The sequence below is a fragment of the Leopardus geoffroyi genome, chromosome D1, assembly GCF_018350155.1.
Source record: "Leopardus geoffroyi isolate Oge1 chromosome D1, O.geoffroyi_Oge1_pat1.0, whole genome shotgun sequence".
Taxonomy (NCBI): Eukaryota; Metazoa; Chordata; class Mammalia; order Carnivora; family Felidae; genus Leopardus; species Leopardus geoffroyi.
In genome coordinates, this window is record NC_059329.1 from 54,704,460 (window position 1) to 54,724,875 (window position 20,416).

A 20,416-nucleotide genomic window follows, 5' to 3' on the forward strand; every position below is an offset into this window, starting at 1 on the left:
TTGTTCAGTTCAGTTAAATATACATTTACTAAGCTCCTGTTAGGGGCCCTGTGCTAGGCTTGGAGAAGGCAGTGCCTTGTGAAAGAAGGGCACTCTGTATCCGGAGAGACCTTTGTAAAATTAAACCAGATCACATCATGTCTCCCTCCCTCCCGACTAGTCATTGTCTAAAGACAAACTCTTTAACATGAATAAGAAACTCTCAAAGATCAGATTACTGCTTACCTCTGCAGATTCACTTTCTATAGCTTCCCTGCCATACTCTTTCTCATTTCTGCTTTTCCCTGGTGCTATTCTTTCCAATGGAAATGCTGGCCTCCCACCCACTACCTGCCTGTGGAGAAGTGCTTGTTGGACCTCTGGGAAGCAGTCCATTAGTCATTCCTCCTATTACTTCCATGGAATTGGTTGCTCTTCCAATCTCTGGCTCATGTACATACCACCCTTATAGCTCTCTATAGTACTCTATTGCAATTATTTGAGTTTATCCACCCCCCCCCCCCCGTAAATCTGTGAATTTCTTGAGGGTAGGATCTGTTTAATTTTAGTGCCTAGCGAAGTTCCTGGCTCTGAATATGTTTTTGAAATGAATGGATGTATGAAGAAGCAAATCAAGACCAATGGGATAGAGGCTTCTTAATCTTCTGGGTTACAACAATTAGCTCCAAGTGTGGTCCCTACATGAACAGCATCAACATAATCTGGGAATTTTATAGAATGGCAAATTACTTTTCCCATCCCAGGATCTACAAATGAAAAACTGTGGAGTTGCGCCCCCCCCCCCCTGCTTTAACAAGTCCCCTGGGCAATTCTGACACTTGATAAAGTTTGAAAACTACTGAGTTAAAAGATCTGCTTTTGATAAGACGTCTCCTTGCCAGCTCCCTCACACTCTTCCCTTCTCTCTCTTCCCCCACTCCCTTCTTTTTTCTTCCTTAGCACTTACTGCCTGACATTCCATCCCAACCCATCCTATCCTGTCCTATCCCATCCCATCCCATCCCATCCCATCCCATCCCATCCCATCCCATCCCATCCCATACCATCTGTCTGTCTTGTATCTTTTGCCACTAGATGGAAAGCTTCCTGAGAGTGTTTTGTCTGTTTTTTTTTTTTTTTCCTGCTACTTTATTCCCATTGCCTAGAGTAGTGGCTGCATATAGCAGGCTTTCAGTTTTTGTTAAATGAGAATCATAAGATGATTTACTCCTATATATCGCCAGCTGTGACATTGGGGTTTTATTAAAGAATAGTTCTCAGAATGAAGAGGAACCATAAGCTAATATGCAAATCCAAGTGGATTCTAGCATTTTTGGGGATTTATTTTAGACTGAGCTTATCTTCCCTTCCCTTTTACATCTGTCTTTCTCCACCAAAGCCTGCAGTTTTTTCAGCTATCGTTCTTTTAGCCAAGACCTGAAAACTGCTGTCAAAATATCTTAGGCTAGGATTATTTCTTGGGAATTTTCAACTTGGTTTTGCAAATCTAAATAAGCACCCTAACTTTTGAGTTTTTGGATTTCAAACTGTCTCTTCCGGATCTTCTGTGGTTTTTGTCTTTTTCTAGAGATACTTAAAGCCATACAAGGGCCTGTTTGACTCCACACAAAGGTTTCTCTTCCTTATGAAGCTCTTAAAATATTTTGTTTCTTTCACTTTCCTATTAGCCCTAAGATACCATATCCACTTTTCTCCTTTCCTAACTTACCTCTGAGAGATTGGCTTCATTTGCTCTTCCGTTTATTTATAAACAATTATTGAGACTTTCTCTACCGTGTGCAAGGCCCCTTGTTGGGACAGGATGTTCAGGTACACCTAGGATGCGGTTCAAGTCCTCAAGGTGTTAAAGATACTACAACATGGTATGATAAGAGCTGAAATGAAGGGATAAAGTAGAGGGGTAAAAAAGTGATGTGTACTTTGGAAGATGGGAGAAAGCTGTCTTTCTAATTTTTTTTTTATCAGTTTAGGAATAGTTTATCAAACAAGTGTCATTTTGATAAGCAGACTTTTAAAAATATCTTGATTAAGAGATCAATGGCTTTGTTGGGGAAAACAAAAACAAAAATTAAGGTGGAATCAGTTGCTAATTGAGACAATTCTTAATTGTGTTGTTGCTGGTTATAATGAATTTTTCTCCCCTCCCTCCCTTTTTGAAAGTTTATTTATATTGAGAGAGAGAGAGCAGAGGAGGGGTCAGAGAAAGGGAGAGAGAGAATCCCAAGCAGGCCGTGCAATGTCAGCATCTTAGCACAGAGCCCAGTGCAGGGCTCAGTCTCACATGAACTGTGAGATCATGACCTGAGCTGAAATCAGGAGTCGGACACTTAACCGATTGAGCCACCCAGGTGCCCCTTGCCCCCTTTTTTATCTTTCTAAACCATAACCAGAAAGTAGGGGAAAAACCTTTTTTTTTTTTTTTTTTGTAAAGAGAGAAGTTGAAGGTTTTCGAAAGCATGTTCTATTTCATAGATATCATTTTAATTCCTAAGGATTAATGTTGTAATTTGGAGTGGGAGGAATGGTCAGGCGACCTTAGTGTCTTATTACTGCATGACCTTATGGAAGTAGTTTTATTTGTGTACCTTTTGTCCAGCTGTAAAATGGGGATAGTAACAGTTGCTATGGCTAGCTTACAAGGGTACGAAGCAACTAAATACAATATTGGTTATAAAGGAACCTTTGGAAAGTACAGTTTGTTAGCAGTTATTAGGTGGTGATAAACCTTATTGAATACCTGTTATGTACCAGACATTATGTGAGTTGTTTTCTGCAATCTTCAAAATAATGTAATAATATACGATGATTGCTAGTATCTCTGTTTAACGGATAAAGAGCTTGAGGCTCAAACTGGCAAAGGGAATTTGTTCAAGGTTTTGCTGAAAGTAAGTGGTAGACCTCTGTTCCAGTTCATATTCACCTAATGCCAGCAATTATGTGTTATGTTCATTACCCAGGCTGCTTTAATTTTTCTGTATAGAGGATATAGGAACATTTTGCAAGTATATTGCTGTGAGAGTTAAAATAAATTTTTTCTTCATTTAGCTTGCTCTCTTTTTTTGTGCATAGAAAGATTGGTGAAGACAGATTTACATGCATTTACATTTATCATTCATACAGAGAAAAGAAGAACATTTTTGCTTGGTGTTTTTTGTTTAGTCTTCACAACAGCCCTATGAGATAGGTATTTCCATTTTATGAGTTAGGAGACTGGATTATAGAAGTCTTGATTTGCTCAAAGGCACATCATTAGCAAATGACTAAATACTGATTTAAAACTACATTTTTTGAATCTCAATGCAATACTTCACTTTTGCCACTGTATCATATTGCCTTTTAAATTCTGTCAAACTAAACTTTGGAGCACTAGAAATATCCTTGTAGATTGCTTCTTACTCTCTTAAGCCTTTTCCTTCTAAGAAAATCCTGACTGAAGTCCACGGTATGAACCACAAAAAAAAAAAAAAAAATTGCTGGTAAAACTGTCAGATATTCATGATATTGCAGTCTTATAAGATAACACTTCCCTACTGAAGCTGAGAAATTAGGACTTTATCCAGCATTCTGTGTCACCTGTGTCTGAATATTCATTTCCCTTTGCCATCATAAGTTTATTAACATAATGTCATACATTTTTCTGCTCCTGCATTAAGCTTTATCTTTCACAAGTAACTTCTTCCACCACTCTATCCTCCCAGTCTTTGAGATGGGGGAAATGATCTACATGCTAGGATCCTCCAGATTATCCCCTCTCTAACAATAGTGTTCTAAGTCTAGAAAGAACCAGAAGTTCATTGATCCCTCATTAATACGATTTTGTTTGGTATTAATTCCCTAAAATTGATTTAAGTTTTAGTTATAACAAGCCCCTTATATCTTGGCCCTTATTCATGGAGTCAGGGTGAGGCAATCTGCATGTAACATTGGGAACTTCATTCTTGTTTATGGGACTTTCTTATTCCATTTTCTACTTTCAGCCCTCTCTCATGTCCCTTTCAGACTGTGTAAGTACCAAGTGAGGCTGGCAAGAACATTTTTCTCCTTTACAGAATCTGCTGTTTGAATCTTCTGAGGTGACAAATGACAGTGACACAATATATATGACTTCCACCTTCATCTCCCTGCCTGTATCTTCAAGGCCCCGTTTTCCTTATTCTCTCCCTGATTCCCTCAAAGCTGGGATTAATGTCTTTTTCATTTGAACCCTTGTCTCCATGTACTTTGTATGTTGCTGCAATATTATCACTTTCTAGGGAAGGAGATAGATGTAGGAGGGAGAGCACTAAATTTGAAGTTAGGCAAAGACCTATTTGGACATTTATTTAAATATGTTTCTTAGTTTGGAAAATAGAAATAATACCTAACTCACAGAGTTGTGAAAACTCAGTTAATAATACATGTGAAAATGAATGTTGTACACCTGAAACTAATATAACACTGTATCTTAGGTATACTGGGTTAAAAAAATTATGTAAAAATGAATTGTAGGGTGTTAGGTAGAATTGTTGTAACTTAATGACCTCAATTATTTATAGCATTGGTTTTTAATTTTGGTTATTCATTTGAAATACTTGTGAAGATGTAAAAAAAAACAAAAACAAAACAGTTGCCTGGGCTCTAAAGTCTGGTTAATTAAAATCTCTTGGAATCTCTATTTTTGAAGGTTTAAGGTGATTCTGATATGCAGCCAAGGTTGAGAAGTATTGCTTTATATTGTAATATTTTGTATAAAGTCTTTGGTAACTCCTATATGAAAATTAATGTTTTAATTGTTATTTAAGGTTCATTTACTAGACACATATTGAGCATCAAGGCATTGTCAGGGGCTCTGAAGGAATAGATGAATAATACCTGGTCCCTGCCCTTAAGTTTACAGTTGAGAAACAGACATGTCCATAGATAATTATATTGAGACAAAAATGACATGTGGAGACATATGCTATGTGAAGACAGAGGAAAGGCATCTTCTCTACCTGAAATGGGGGTGGCCTGGCAAGGCTTCTTCTTCTTCTTTTTTTTTTTTTTAAAATTTTTTTTTCAACGTTTATTTATTTTTGGGACAGAGAGAGACAGGGCATGAACGGGGGAGGGGCAGAGAGAGAGGGAGACACAGAATCGGAAACAGGCTCCAGGCTCTGAGCCATCAGCTCAGAGCCTGACGCGGGGCTCGAACTCACGGACCGCGAGATCGTGACCTGGCTGAAGTCGGACGCTCAACCGACTGCGCCACCCAGGCGCCCCTCTTCTTCTTTTTTTTAATGTTTATTTTTGAGAGAGAGAGGGAGTAGAGGTGTGAGCAGGGGAGGGGCAGAGAGAGGGACACAGAATCTTAAGCAGATTCAATTCTGTCAGCGTAGAGCTTGACGTGGGGCTTGAACTCATGAGCCATGAGATCGTGACCCAGCCGAAATCAGAAGTCAGAATCTTAACTGACTGAGCCACCCAGGTGCCCCATGCCTGGCAAGCTTCTTAACGGAAGTGACAGCTAAGTTGTGTTCTGAGAGATGAACAGGGGTTAACCAAGCACAGTTGGGGAGGAGTAGGAAGAGAGGAGAGAGGAACAACCTTCTTGAAAGAGAGCAGTGTGAGTGTTAGAAGTCTTGAGAGTATGTTTGGGTATCCCTAAATATTTTAGTACATTTACAGGATGGGGTGCAAGGTAGGGAGCCATAAAAGCAGAGAGAAAGACAAGGCCTAGATGATGAAGGGCCTCTTGTATAGTGTATAATGTATTGTCACTAATATTATCTCACTTTATTCTTTCAACAAGTATGTGGATTAGCTAGCTAGTACTGTAATTGTTTTATCTCCATTTTATAGAATAGGAAACAGAGGTTAACTGAATTGCCTGGACTGTACAGCATCACAGCTATGATTTGAAGCCAGGTCCTTTTGACTCCAGAATACAGAAGAATAAATGAAAAAAACCCAGAAAACCAAAAAAAAAAAAAAAAAAAAAAAAAAAAAACCCAAAAAAACCCAAACCAACAAACCTATCAGTTTTATTATGGAAATGTAACCAGTAATATCATTTATTTTCTTTTAATCTTCTTAAAACATGAGTTTGAGTTGGTGATCTCCCTGCTTCCCAGCCACCTGCTTCCCCCAGCCTCATTGTTCACTGGGGATAAATGAGATCAGGAACGTATGAACATCAACAGCCTCATTACAACTGACCTCTTACCAAGGACTTTCAAGGTACCAAACACTTCACATTTGATTTTTACTTTACTCTTCAAAATAATCCTATAAGAGAAATGTTGTTTTATACTCATTTTACAGATGAGAAAATTTAGGAGCAGATAGATCAAACTGGGATTTGGAGACATTTTTATGATTATTACTCTATGGCCATGGCAAGTCACTTAACCACGCAGGGCCTCAGTTTTCCTGAGCTGTTTTGTAGATGCATTAAATCTTAGGCTAACTTCCCCAGCTCAAATATTGTATGACAGTGATTTTTTTTTACCTTTACTCTTTCTCCTCTGTCCTCACTTTTCTTCTGTAATACTCTAAGACATAATCCATCAGTGACAGTGTTTTAGTATGGAAACAATTCTCAATGGTGGGGAATGGCTGCAGAAGGACCTCGTATAGTGGAAGGACTTTTAGCCACCACCTCCCTCCCCAACACCTGTTGGAGAATTACTATTTTATAACATTTTCTTCCATTTAAGATTATTTTCCCATTTGGAGTCATCTGATCAGTCCTGAGTCAGATTTTTATTTGGTATCAGGATAGATTTTGCTTGATTAGTTTAAGAAATTATTGGTGTGCCTGGGTGGCTCAGTCAGTTAAGTGTCTGACTCTTGGTTTTGGCTCAGGTCATGATCTCATAGTTTGTGGGATCGAGCCCTGCATCTGGCTCTGCTTGGGATTCTCTCTCTCCCTCTCTCTCTGTCCCTCCCTTTCTCTCTCTCTCAAAATAAATGAACATTAAAAAAAAAGTTATATATAATTCGCAAAGTAACTTAAAAAATTTTTTTTAACGTTTGTTTATTTTTGAGACAGAGAGAGACAGAGCATGAACGGGGGAGGGTCAGAGAGAGAGGGAGTCACAGAATCTGAAACAGGCTCCAGGCTCTGAGCTGTCAGCAACAGAGCCCGATGCGGGGTTCGAACTCACAGATCGCGAGATCGTGACCTGAGCCGAAGTTGGACGCTTAACCGACTGAGCCACCCAGGTACCCCAAATCTGCAAAGTAACTTAAAACAAGAAACCAGATAAGCAAAGGAGAAAAATTCATAATGATAGACCTTTGAAACTCCAAATTTTCTGAGCAGCCTAGAGACAATTTATATGTATTTAGATATTACTGTTTTCAAAACACTTTCATATACAATCTCATTTCATTCTATCTTTAAGGCATCTTATTTTTACAGGTGGAAAGAAGGTAACGGCTTATCTATGATAACATGGCCATGAGTTTGGAAATTTGCAATCTCCAAATCTAGTGTTGGGTCCTGATCATTTGGGTGTTGCTTGCAGTGGCACTTCCTTCATTTTCTCTTGATTTCTAAAAAATTCCTAGTTCCTTAGAGAATGGTGAAGCTATTTACAGCTTGTTCTCTTTCCCAAAATCATGTTGTTTCTACCCACTAACTCTTGTCAGAGAATTGTCTTGACAATTCTGTCCCAGGCTAGTTGGGAATGGCTGCTGAACGTATTCTTATTTGTGGGCTTGTAGAGTAGGGGCAAAACACACACACTTTCATGTGCATAAAAACTCAGTATGTCTCTACAGTGTATCTATTTTTCAATTCCTACATTGGTCTACAAATATTTATTGGTTGCTTCCTATGTGCCAAGCCTTGTGATTAATACTTGGAGTACAATCATAAATAATGTAGAAATGATCCTTCTCATTACTCTTATAAAGCTTACATTCCACAGGGGAATACAGAGAAAAGCATTAAACATATAAATAAATAGTTGCAGGTTTTGGTAAGTCCTACAAAAGAGATAAAGGACTAACGTAGAGAATTTTGGAGTGATGAAGGGGAAGGCTTCAATGAGGAGATGATGCTTTTAAACTGAGATATACAAGATAAGTAGTTATTAGCCATTTGGAGAACCAGATGTAGAGCATATCAGGCAGAGGGAACATTTTAAATGCACAAAGACCCTGAAAGTAGATAAAAGTTTAGAGCTATGATGCTCAAGATGTTAACTACTAGAGAGTATGGCTACTGAACACTTGAAATGTGGCTGGTTCAAATACAGATGTGCTGTAGGTATGAAATACATACCAGATTTTGAAGATTTAGTACTGAAAAAAGAATTGAATACAACTCACTATTTATTATATAATAAAATGTTAGTATTTTAGATTAATTGGGTTAAAATAGATTTTCAAATTAATTTCACCTGTTTTGCTAGCTTTTAAAAATATAGCTACTAGAAAAATTAAGATTACATATGTGGCTCACGTTAATGGCTTGTATTATATTTCTATTAGCACTGGTTTAAGCTCAACATAGGAACTAAAAAAAAAGCCATTATGACTGGTGCACATGGAACAAGAGTGAATGGTACTTGATAGAGTTGGGGTGATAGGAAGAGACCTTTCAAATTGCTACCCTATGCGATATCCTGTTTAATCCCGAGAGACTGAGAAGGGATTATTAAATCTGATTTTATAGACAGAGACAATTAGTGCCTGAGGGCCATAGTGCCAGCACTTTTGGCATAGTATTTTGAGTTTAGAGTGTTCTCTATCACTGTCTGCTAAAACAAACAAGCAAATAAGTACTGATGGATAAATTGATTAATGTAAGTGGTTTTTAAATTTTTTTTTTTTTTTTTTTCAACGTTTATTTATTTTTGGGACAGAGAGAGACAGAGCATGAACGGGGGAGGGGCAGAGAGAGAGGGAGACACAGAATCGGAAACAGGCTCCAGGCTCTGAGCCATCAGCCCAGAGCCCGACGCGGGGCTCGAACTCACGGACCGCGAGATCGCGACCTGGCTGAAGTCGGACGCTTAACCGACTGCGCCACCCAGGCGCCCCTGTAAGTGGTTTTTAGACTGCCTCTTGGTATCTATAATATCTAAGTAGAACTATTGGTCAAAGATTGAAATTTTCATTAAAAAAAAAATCCTTCCTGTAGACTTACTCTTGATACTATTTGATGGTATACTTCTTTCAACTTTTTTGTATGTTTAAAAATTATAATAAAATATTAAGAGGGAAGTATGTGCAGTGAGCACCCATATACTCATTTAGATTCTGTAATGTTTTGCTGTATTTGATTATCCATCCCTTAATCCATTCATCAATCCATCTTATTTTGAAGCAATTCCAAATAAGTTTCAGATGCCAGTGCACTTCATCCTTAAACATTTTAGCATTTATATCATTATTTGTTTACATAGAACTATACTCTAACCCACTACACGGTGGCATTATTTGATTAATATCTATCTGTCCTACTAGACCTTAAGCTCCAGAGAATTATTTCTTTTTAAGGCATGGCACCCTAAAGAGAATAAGTTTTAAAATGGCGCCCTTTTCTTTAAAATAAAAATTATCTTTTCTTGCTCACCATTGTATTCACAGTTCCTAGCATATAGTAGCCACTTAATGAATATTTTTTGATTGAAAGAATGAACATGGAGCCAACATCAAACCGAGTCATGACTTCTTTACTTAGAGCATTTGTTTGTTTCTCAAGTTCAACAAGCATACACGAATCCTTTCAGTGCCTGGTGTTGGAGAGGCAAGGAGAGAAGAACCCTGGAGTGCTGAATATTTAGCTGCTCAGTACAAACATCTCTGATCTGAGTCAAAGTTGAATGCATGCCCTGATGCTAGCTGGTTAAGGATGTGGGAAATTCTTAAGCTGATCAAACTGATCACTGCCTACTTTGCCATTCTGGGACTTCATTTCATTTGAGTTGAAGAATTCTATGTTACTGAAAAATGGCATTGGATTGAGGCCTTTGTAAGTATATTTGCCTTCTAGAGGGTCCATTCTTTTTAGTACTATCCAAGGCGACATTTCAAAATTGGCAGTTTCCTTTTAGATTATCAGGAGTTTCTTTAAAGTGTTATGTAGTTTTAATAAGGCTTAACAATAACGTTACTAACTTTCTTCCATTAAAAATAACAAGGGCACCTGGGTGGCTCAGTCGGACTCTGTTGGCTCAGTTAAGCGTCCGACTTCGGCTCAGATCATGATCTCATGGTTTGTGAGTGCCAGACCCGCGCACTGACAGCACAGAGCCTGCTTCGGATCCTCTGTTTCCCTCTTTCTCTGCTCGCCTGCCACCTCTCACAGCATGTGTACTCTCTCTCTCTTTCAAAAATAAACATTTTAAAAAACTTAAAAAGTTTTTAAAAAATAACAGAGCTCTATTTCACAAACTATTTTGTAACACTATTCATATGTTTAAAATTTAGCCAGGATTCCATTATTCTAATGAATAACCACTTTTGTTTCCTTTTTTCTTACATGTAAACATACACATTTACATAGTTGTAATCACAATGTAGACCTCAGTTTGTTGTTTATGGGTTTTTGTTGTTGTTGTTGTTTTTTAAGTAGACTACATGACCCTGGGATCAACAGTCCGGTGCTCTACCGACTGAGCCAGCCAGGTGCCCCCCTTTTTCCTTGATCTATAAACATTTCCCCATGTAATTTCTTAGTGCTCACTATAAAATTATTACCTGATATTCCATGATTTGCCTAAAATCATTGTGTCAGTCAGTGTTCTACCAGAGAAATAGAACCAGTAGAATTCTTTTTTCTCCAGGAAACCTCAGTTTTGTTCTTGAGGCCTTTCAACTGATTGGATGAAGCCTACCCTTAGATTAGGAAGAACAATCTCCTTTATTTAATGTCAAATGACTGTAGATGTTTAATACATCTACAGAATACCTTCACAGCAATACCTAGATTAGTAGTTAGATTTAATCAAGTAACTGGGTACTATAGTGTAGCCAAATTAACACATAAAACTCATAATCACTTAGGTTTTCTTTTCATGTTGTAAATCACACTGTAATTTTATCTGTAACAGTACGTATAGTTTTCTCCTTTAAAATATTTTTTTTTGGGGGGTGCCTGGGTGGCTCAGTCGGTTGAGTGTCCGACTTCAGCTCAGGTCATGATCTCACGGTTCGTGAGTTCGAGCCCCGCGTCAGGCTCTGGGCTGATGGCTCAGAGCCTGGAGCCTGCTTCCGATTCTGTGTCTCCCTCTCTCTCTGCCCCTCCCCCATTCATGCTCTGTCTCTCTCTGTCTCAAACAAATAAATAAACATTAAAAAAAAAATAAAATATTTTTTTTTTGGAATAAATTCACATAGGTAGGATTACTGGGTAAAGGGATATAAAGACCTAATGTGCTCTTGACAGGACTTAATATTTGCAAGCTGAAAATACCGCCACAGTCTTTCTTTTAATGATTTCTTCAGGAGTTGGTCTATTCAGTGGACTCATTTCCCATTTCCAAAATCCTGTTTTTTGTTTTTTGTTTTTTTACCCCTGTTTTTTAGCTCTGAAAATAGCTGCTTTTCTTCAGGGTTATCTTCAGTTCTCCCTTCACTCTCCACCTGCCATGTTTTCCCCTGGGTTTCTCCTCCCCGCCCACCCCCATCCTCCTACCTCACTTTGCTTCCTGTATCACACGTAAAATAGAAATTTCATATTCCTACTACTGAATCTAAGGATCTACTTGGATTTGCACCCATTTTTGCCTTTGTGCTTTCCTTTACAATGAAGGAAGTGATTCTCCTTCACATACTTTTAGATTCCTTCCTATGGTCCTCTCTTAGAAACCTCACTTCACTGAATCTTTACATTTTGCTTTCTGCTGAGTTATAAGCAGCATTCAGATGTTCTATTTAAATGAAAACAATTTCCCCCTTCCCTACCAAATAAAAGCGCTCCTGAAATCTCATGTCAGCCTCCAGCTAAACCCTGTCTTTGTTCTCCTTCAAAGCCAGTTTTCTTTAAATAGCTGTTTACAGCTTCTGTTTCCAGTGCCTTACCTCCTATTTACTTGAAAGCTTACTCCAGTCTACTTCTACCCTCACCACCGCATCACAACCACACTTACTAAGACCCATAATAACCCCTATTGTGCCAAATCTACTTAAAAACAAAAAACAAAAACCAAAAACCATAGTGGCATACAAATACCCAGTAATCCCTTACTATCATAAAAATACTCAGTTGTGATTCAAATGTCATACTTTTTTTCTTCTTTAACAGTTGGAAGCAGAATCCAAATGAGGGCTACTTTGAGAGATTTGTTGATAGGTCTTTTCTGTCTTCTTTTACTCTCTAAGGTCCCTCTCAATCTCTTTTTTAACCCCTTTCAGCTTATTTGTTGAAGAAACCACATTGTTCTGTAGAGTTTCCTACTGTCTGGATTTTGCATTTCCCTCTTATGCTTTAACAAGCTCCTTGGTCCTGTATGATATTATGTGTAATTTAGTATTTGGAGGGTAATTCAGATTCAGGTTTATCTTTGTTTGTTTTGCATGATCACTTTACAGGTATCAGTGTGTGCTTTCAACAAGGGGATCTTAATGCCTGGATGTCTTTGTTTTTGTGATATTAACAGCCATGGAATTTCCTTTTCATTGTCAACTTACTGAACCTCTCTGTATATTTGCCTTTTTGATTACTCTGTCTTTAAAATATTCCTTTGCCAGGGCACCTGGGTGGCTCATTCATTTAAGCAACTGACTCTTGATTTTGGCTCAGGTCATGATCTCACAGTTGTGGGATGGAGCCCCGCATCAGGCTCCACACTGAGCTGAGCATGGGAGCCTGTTTGGGATTTTCTCTCTTCCTCTCTGCCCCTCCCCCACTCGTGTGTGTGTGTATAAGCATGCGCACACATGTGGTCTCTGTCTCTCACTCAAAATACATAATACATGTATTTTGTCTCACTCAAAATACATAAACTTATAAAAGCCTTTAAAAAGATATTCTTTTGCCTTCTGTGATATAACTTTCTTTGCCTCCTACCTCTGGTCATTTCTTAGTTTATTTGTTGCCTTTTTTCTATTTTGATTTTAAAGTTTATTTTCAGAGAAAACATGTGCATGCACATGTGCACATGCATGAGTTGGGGAGGTTCAAAGAGAGGGAGGGAGAGAGAGAATCCCAAGGAGGCTCCTTGTTGTCAGCTAGAGCCCTCTGCAGAGGTCAGTCTCACCAACTGTGAGATCATGACCTGAGTCAAAATCAAGAGTCTGATGCTTGACTGACTGAGCCACTCAGGTGCCCCTATCTTGATTTTAAATGTTGAAATTCCTCAAGGGTAAGATCCTCTCCTCCTCTTACATCATACTCTCTTTCTGCTTGATCTCATTCATTGTCCTGCCTTTGAATACTGTATATATGCTGATAATTCCCATATTTTCCCAGATAGCTCTAGCCTAACCTCTGTCCTTAACTCTAGACCCGTATATCCTCTTATCCACTGGATATTTCCACTTTGAGATCTTACAACATTTTCTACTTAATATGCTCTTAAAATGCATTCTTTTTTTTTTAAGTTTATTTATTTTGAGAGAGAGAGAGAGAGAAAGTGTGTGTGCACGTGTGGGGACGAGGGGCAGAGAGAGAGGGGGTGAGAGAGATTGAGAGAGAGAAAGAATCCCAAGCAGACTTCTCACTGTCTGAGCAGAGACTGATGCAGGACTCAGTGGCACAAACTGTGAGATCATGACCCGAGCCGAGATCAAGAGTCAAAGCTTAACCAACTGAGCCTCCCAGGTGCTCCTAAGTCTGCATTCTTGATCTTTTCCCACAAATTTGATACTCCCTAAGTTATCCCTGTTTTAGTGGCATCTTTGTTTACCTAGTTACTCAAACCACAAATTTAAGATTTACCCCTGATACTTCCTTCTTTCCTATCCTTCATATGTACTTCACCCCCAATCTTGTCAATTTTACTTCCTGTGTATTTCTTGAGTCCATCTACTTCTCCCCATGTCTGTTGTCACCTCTCTAATCCAAGCCACAACCATCTCTACCCTAGACTATTATAGTAGTCTTTTAACTGAGCTCTTTGCTTAAAGCCTGTAAAAGCTTTTTGTTTTATTTGGGAGAAAATATAAAATCTTAAACATGACTTATAATGTTCTGAGAGACCTGACCTTTGTTTTTGTTTTTCTAACGTTATCTTGTGCCACTGTCCACTGCACTGACTGTGCTTTAGAGTGATTGGCACTTTTCCCCCTGTTCTGCAAAATTTGAGAATGTCTTTTTTTTTTTTTAAGTTTATTTATTTATTTTGAGAGAGAGAGAGTGTGTGTGCATGTGTGCACGTGAGCATGCAGGAGAGGGATAGAGAGGGGAAGGGATGGTCCCAAGCAGGCTCCGCTATATCAGCACTCACCTCCATGTGGGGCTTGATCTCATGAACCGTGAGATCATCTCATGATGAACCAAAACCAAGAGTCGGATGCTTAACCACCTGAGCCCGCCTGAGAAAGTCTTTCCTGCCTCAGGGTCTTCATACCTGTTCTCCCCTGGTGTGTTCTTCCCCAATTCTGCCTTCTTCACAAGTCTGGTTTCTCTCTCCCCCCTGTATCTTGTTTTAGAAAACAAATATTAAGTAGCTATTGTGAGCCAGAACCTGTCTAAAGAAGATCCCCCCCACCCCCTGCCATTATCCTTTGACAGTACTTCGTTATTTTCTGTAATGGCATTGGTAATGATCTGTAATTCTTTACTTATCTGACTCTTTGTTATTGGCTAGACTTCCAGCTCCATGGAATCAAAGATCATATCTTTTTTATCCACCATTATACCTCATCACCTAATACAGTGTGTGGAACATAAGTGTTGTAAATCTTTGTTGAATGAATGAGCTCACATTATCAAGGATTACTAAGCCTTGGCAACTTTATTTCTGAAGTTTTTTCAAATTTGTTTTTATTTTTCTATCTCCTCTGCTTGGTTTACACCTTAATCTTCTTTTCTCTAGGCTTTTAATTACCTCATAACTAGTGTCTTGGCCACCAGTCTTTCTCTTTCATTCATTCATCATTCTGCCTGGTGTAATGTTTCTGATCCTGTTACTGTTCTGCCCAAAAGCAATCACTGTGTCCCCATTGCTTGTAAGATAATATGTAAACTAAGTTGTTTTTCAGGGAACTTTATAATTTGACCCCACCTACTTCTTCAGCCTCATTTCTCTTGACCCTATTTCATCTCTCTAAAAAGACTGTGTTTCATTCACTTTGAAATGTCATATGACCCTGTTTCCTCAGCCTAGAATTCCTTTTCTCTCTCTGCTATTAAAACTCTTCATTCTTCAAGATCCAGCTTGGATGCCATGTCTTCCATGTAGTCTTCGAGTCCTCATCCAACCACTCATGATTATAAATTCCTGAGGGTGTGCTATACACTGAATGTTTATGTTTCTCTCAAATTTATATGTTAAATCTTAATACCCAATGTGATGATTGGGGAGGTGACACTTCTAGGAGGTGATTAGGTCATGAGGATGGAACCCTCATGAATGGGATTAGTGTTCTTATAAAGGAGACCCCAGAGAGCTCCCTTGCCCCTAATGCTATGCAAGGACATAGTGAGAAGAGGGCATCTATGAACCAGGAAGAGAATTCTCACCAGACATTGAATCTTTTGGTGCTTTGATCTTGCCTCTAGAACTGTAAGAAACAAATTTCTGTTCTTTGGAAGCCACCCAGCCTATGGTATTCTGTTATAGCAGCCTGAATGGACTAAGGCAGTGTAGTACTTTTTTTTCATTCCTTACTGTATACTTAGAATCTCGAACAATGTGTGGCATGTAGTAGGCTGTCAATAAATACTTGTTGAATGATTGAGTAAAATAATTTACTTATCTGCTCACTTAACAAATATTTATTAAACATTTTGAATGTCCATAGCACTCTGTCTTTCCTTTGCACTATAATTAGAAGTTCATTTGTTATCCATTGGAGCTGATCACTTGTAAAATTAATCCCCACTCAAGCATCCCTCCCTGCTCACCGTTGGGCTCTGTCCTCTTTACCCTTTCTCAGTAAGTGCATTTCTAATGGTGGGTAATTCACATCTGACAATACGATGCAAATAGATTCTAAAATGAAAACTGGCATTTCTGCAAAACATTAAGACTTTTATGAATTTGAAATAAGGCAATATTGGAGAATGGTTTGAATCATACACACAAAAAAATCATTGGCAAATGAGGATTAGGTAGAGTTAGACCAGTTTAAAATTGAAGGGAAAATTAACATGAGTAATGACATAATAGGAGATTCAGAGGACAATGATTTGAGTAACAAAGGATTAAGAGAGACCCTTGGGAAAGATTGGTGAAGCTCTTGAATATTTTTACAAAATTGATCCTCTTAACGTGTTTTAAAAGCCAAATGTGAAGTGACAGATGTTCTTTGGTATAAGTATTACCTTATAGGCAATTATAACAAAGTTTTGTTAAATATTAAGAATTAGAAAAATTTGTTTTATGTTTGATAAATTGAAGTCCCAATCATTTAAAAAAATTTTACTAGGCAATTTTGGTACCTCATCAGTTAACTTAAATGGCAGTTTTTGATATTAGTTATACTCAAGATATTAAGAATCCCGCTGTATGTACTTGTTTCTCTATTAGCTTCAGTTCCCTGATGTTGGGGGCTATGCTTTATTCATTATATTCCTGTGGTGCCTAGCTCAGAGTCTGGTACTTCGGAGGTACCTAATAAATGCATAGGGACAGAAAGAAGTAAATAATTGTAGGGTTTGGAAGGGCTCTTTGAAAAGGTACTATTTGGGACAGAGCTTGTATGTCAGGTGAGTAGGGTTTGACTGTTAAACTTTGTTAGGTCCAGAAGGAAAATCTCTCACTCTTTCTTTTGCTGGTTCCTGCCTAGTGTGTACTTAAATATTCAGAGTCCGTTCTCTGCCTCAATAGCTCTTGTTCTCATTGTAATTCTTCCTGGAGATTGAGATGGAAATGAGGAAGGCTTTGGGCTGCTGCCTGGGCATCCACATTCATGAGAACTTAGAAATGCAGAGGGGCCAAATGCCAAACCTGACCTAGACGGATCCAGGTCAGCCAATCATTGCTTTCCTGCCTCTCCCTTTGTTCTCTGTGCTTCCAGTCTCCTATCTGCTGGAGGTGCTACAGCTGTTTGTGCCAATTAATATAATGCTAATGTGCTCCTTAATAAAAGCATGGAAGCACATGGTCCCAGCTGGTAGATAAGAACTGTATAGGATCGACCTTCAGAGTACCTTTTCACTAACAATTGGTCAAGATACCTGAATACCTTTTCACATTGTTTTTGAAACCATGGAAACAAGCTGGAAGTGAACATAGTTTAGGGAATCTAATTCCTCATTTTATGGGATAAGGAAAAAAAAAAACCCTCAGAGATGATAAAGCTCATGCCAAATTAATAATTCCTTGCCTCCCATTTTAACAAAAATCTATCTGATGTAAATATAATTTTGTCCTCTCTATTATGCAGCATTTAAAACCTCTGCCACTGACCTAACTTTGAATCTTGTGGCCCTGCCACTTCCTTATGTGATCTGGGGAGAGTTAAGTAACCTGTGTAGTTTTAGTATCCTTATCCTTAAAATGGTACTAATAATAGTACCTGCTTCATAGGTTTGTTACTAAGATTGCATGAGGCAATAATTGTAAAGCACTTAGCAGATTCTGGCACATAACAAGTGATCAGTAAGTGTTGTCTATCATTATGATTACAGCATAAGGAAGCTAAAATGAGTCTAATGACCAGTGCTTTAATTTCCAATTCTGTCTTTGAAACCTTTGTTGCTAATTCTTCTTCAGTTAGAATCCAAGCCTTGTGAAAGCAAGGATTTTTGTCTACTTGCTTCCCTGTATGTATCTTCAGTGTCTAGAGTAATTTTTAGCACATAGTAGATGCTTGATAAATATTTAGTAAATTAATGAATTCTCTTGGAGAATATCCTTTCTGAAAAACACCTACTTTTAGATACTCCAATGACTTGAATCTTTTTTCTTTACACCTGTTTATATGAATTTGCACTTGTCTTTATAGTATTTATATTGTGTCCATGATCTTTTCAGATATCTTTGTTTCCCTCTACATTGTAAATCTTCATGGGTAGGAAACTGTGATCTCACTATGGGAATTTCCTTGTGGCTCCTAGTATAGCATTTTTTAAAAAAGAAATACACAGTTATTAAGACTTAGTAATTACTGACAACTGACTCTAAAAGTCACTTGTATTCAATACTAATTTATTGAGCAAACACCAGTATATGCTGCGGCATCAATCCCAACTCTAAGAAGTTGTGAGTTCATGGGGTCAGTCCTTGGTGGCAAGAGGCACCTTAATGCTTTTGTGAATGTTGTTCTTTACATATGAAATACCCCTCTCCTTCCTCCTTGCCCCTTCTCTGCCAGATGTCATATTGCTAGTTCTTTAGGGCTCAGTCTCCTCTGTCAAGTCTATTTACTTCCTTTCCTCTGTGAGTAACTCCTTTTTATGTAAACCTCTTCATGGAAGAAGTAGATAGCTTTTGCAAATGAGACAATTTTGAGGGAAAGGACGTTCCAGACTGAGGAAAGAGTTGCTGCAAAGACAAGGAAGGAAAGGGTCAGCTGTTATGAGAACATGATTTTAAATAATATAAATTATCTTTAGTGTAAGGCAGTTTAGTGGTCAGGTTTCTTTTTTTTTTTTTTTTTTAATTTTTTTTTCAACGTTTATTTATTTTTGGGACAGAGAGAGACAGAGTATGAACGGGGGAGGGGCAGAGAGAGAGGGAGACACAGAATCGGAAACAGGCTCCAGGCTCTGAGCCATCAGCCCAGAGCCTGACGCGGGGCTCGAACTCACGGACCGCGAGATTGTGACCTGGCTGAAGTCGGACGCTTAACCGACTGCGCCACCCAGGCGCCCCGGTCAGGTTTCTTATTAATAGGGGCAAGTAACAGAATCCACTCTAGCAAGTTCAAGGAAAAATGATTTACTAAAGGGTGCTAGAGAGATTAAAGAGCCTTTGTGAGAGTAAGAAATGGACCTAGGCTGGACTTCCAAGAACAAATTACTTAAACCACACTGAAGAACTGAGCTCTTAAGGATGCCACAGTCTTTGCCATAATCTAGAAGCTGCAAAATCAGGAAGCTGTTGCTACAACTGCTAGATCTAGAACTCTGCTGCCTCTGCGCAGTTTGCTCCAATAAGAAGGATGTCCTGTGTCTAGTCTCTCCACCCATCTAATTTCATTCCAAATCAGTATCTAGTGTGGAGCATCTGATTAGCAAAACTTAAATCACCCTTAGAAAGGAGTCTGGGAAATGCGCGTGTGTGCGTGTGTGCGTGTGTGTGTGTGTGTGTGTGTATTCCCCAAGCTGCTTTCATCATGGTGATAAATTGGCTGACAGGAACAGTTAAGGAGATAAGTTTTTTTGTTAACCAATGGGTGAGAGAGATACATAGAGAGGAAGGGGAAGGGGAGGGAGGGAGAGAGATAGGGAGAGAGGCAGAGAAAGAGACAGAGATGGACACTGACTTCATCTCCCAAAATGGGGAAAAAAATTCTTTAGTCCAACTGGATCAACTTCGGCTACTTGCCCATCCTGGAACCACAAGAGTTTCTAGAGGCATACCAGAAGCTAGTTGGTTAAGGCTGAGTTCTCGAACTAATGGCTGTCAAGAATGGTTTAAATACTATGGTTTGAATGTAGAATCAAGACCTCTCCCTGGAGCTAGGGGTCAGCATTACTTTAGGACAGTGGTTTTCAAAGTGTGGTCACTTGGGAACTTGTTAAAAATGCAGATACTCAGGGCATGTACCAGATTCACTGAATCAAAAACTCTGGGTGTGGGGCCCAGGAATCTGTTTTTTTTACAAGTCCTCCAGGTGATTATGATGCTGACAACAGACTAAAATTTGAGAAATGCCTTAGTAACACACGCTGCTGAGGGATGAATACTGGATAAAAATCAGGGCTCTATTAGGAAGGAGAAAGTAGAGAATGAATGCTGGATAGGCTGACAACAGCATCCGTTTCAAAACTGTAGAGGTGGGTAGGGGGTCAGTTAATGAGGAATCTTGAATTTCTACCACACAAGGTTGTTGTGAAATATAAAACTAGATAACGTATGTGTGAAGGACCTGTGCAGTGAAGGAGGTAGATTCTAATGGGATGACATAGAAAGTACATTGGGGATGCCTAGGTCGGTTGAGATCAGAATCTCATAGTCTGAATTCGAGCCCTGGATGGGGCTTGCTGCTGTCAGCTGTCAGCGCAGAGCCTGCTTGAGATCCTCTGTCCCTCTCTCTCTCTGCCCCTCCCCTGTGCCCACACACACTTTCTCTCTCTTTCTCAGAAAAACAAAAAACAAACATTCAAAAAGAAAGTACATTGAACTTGGAGTCACAGATTGGGTTCTCATCTTGGTCCCTTCTTTGA

At 38.8% G+C, this 20,416-nt stretch overlaps 1 protein-coding gene across 3 annotated transcripts in view; it reads left to right on the plus strand.

Annotated features, from left to right (window-relative positions):
* The window catches only part of PAK1 (p21 (RAC1) activated kinase 1), a 181,404-nt gene that overhangs the window by 26,299 nt on the left and 134,689 nt on the right, over window positions 1–20,416 (plus strand). The window lies entirely within an intron of this gene.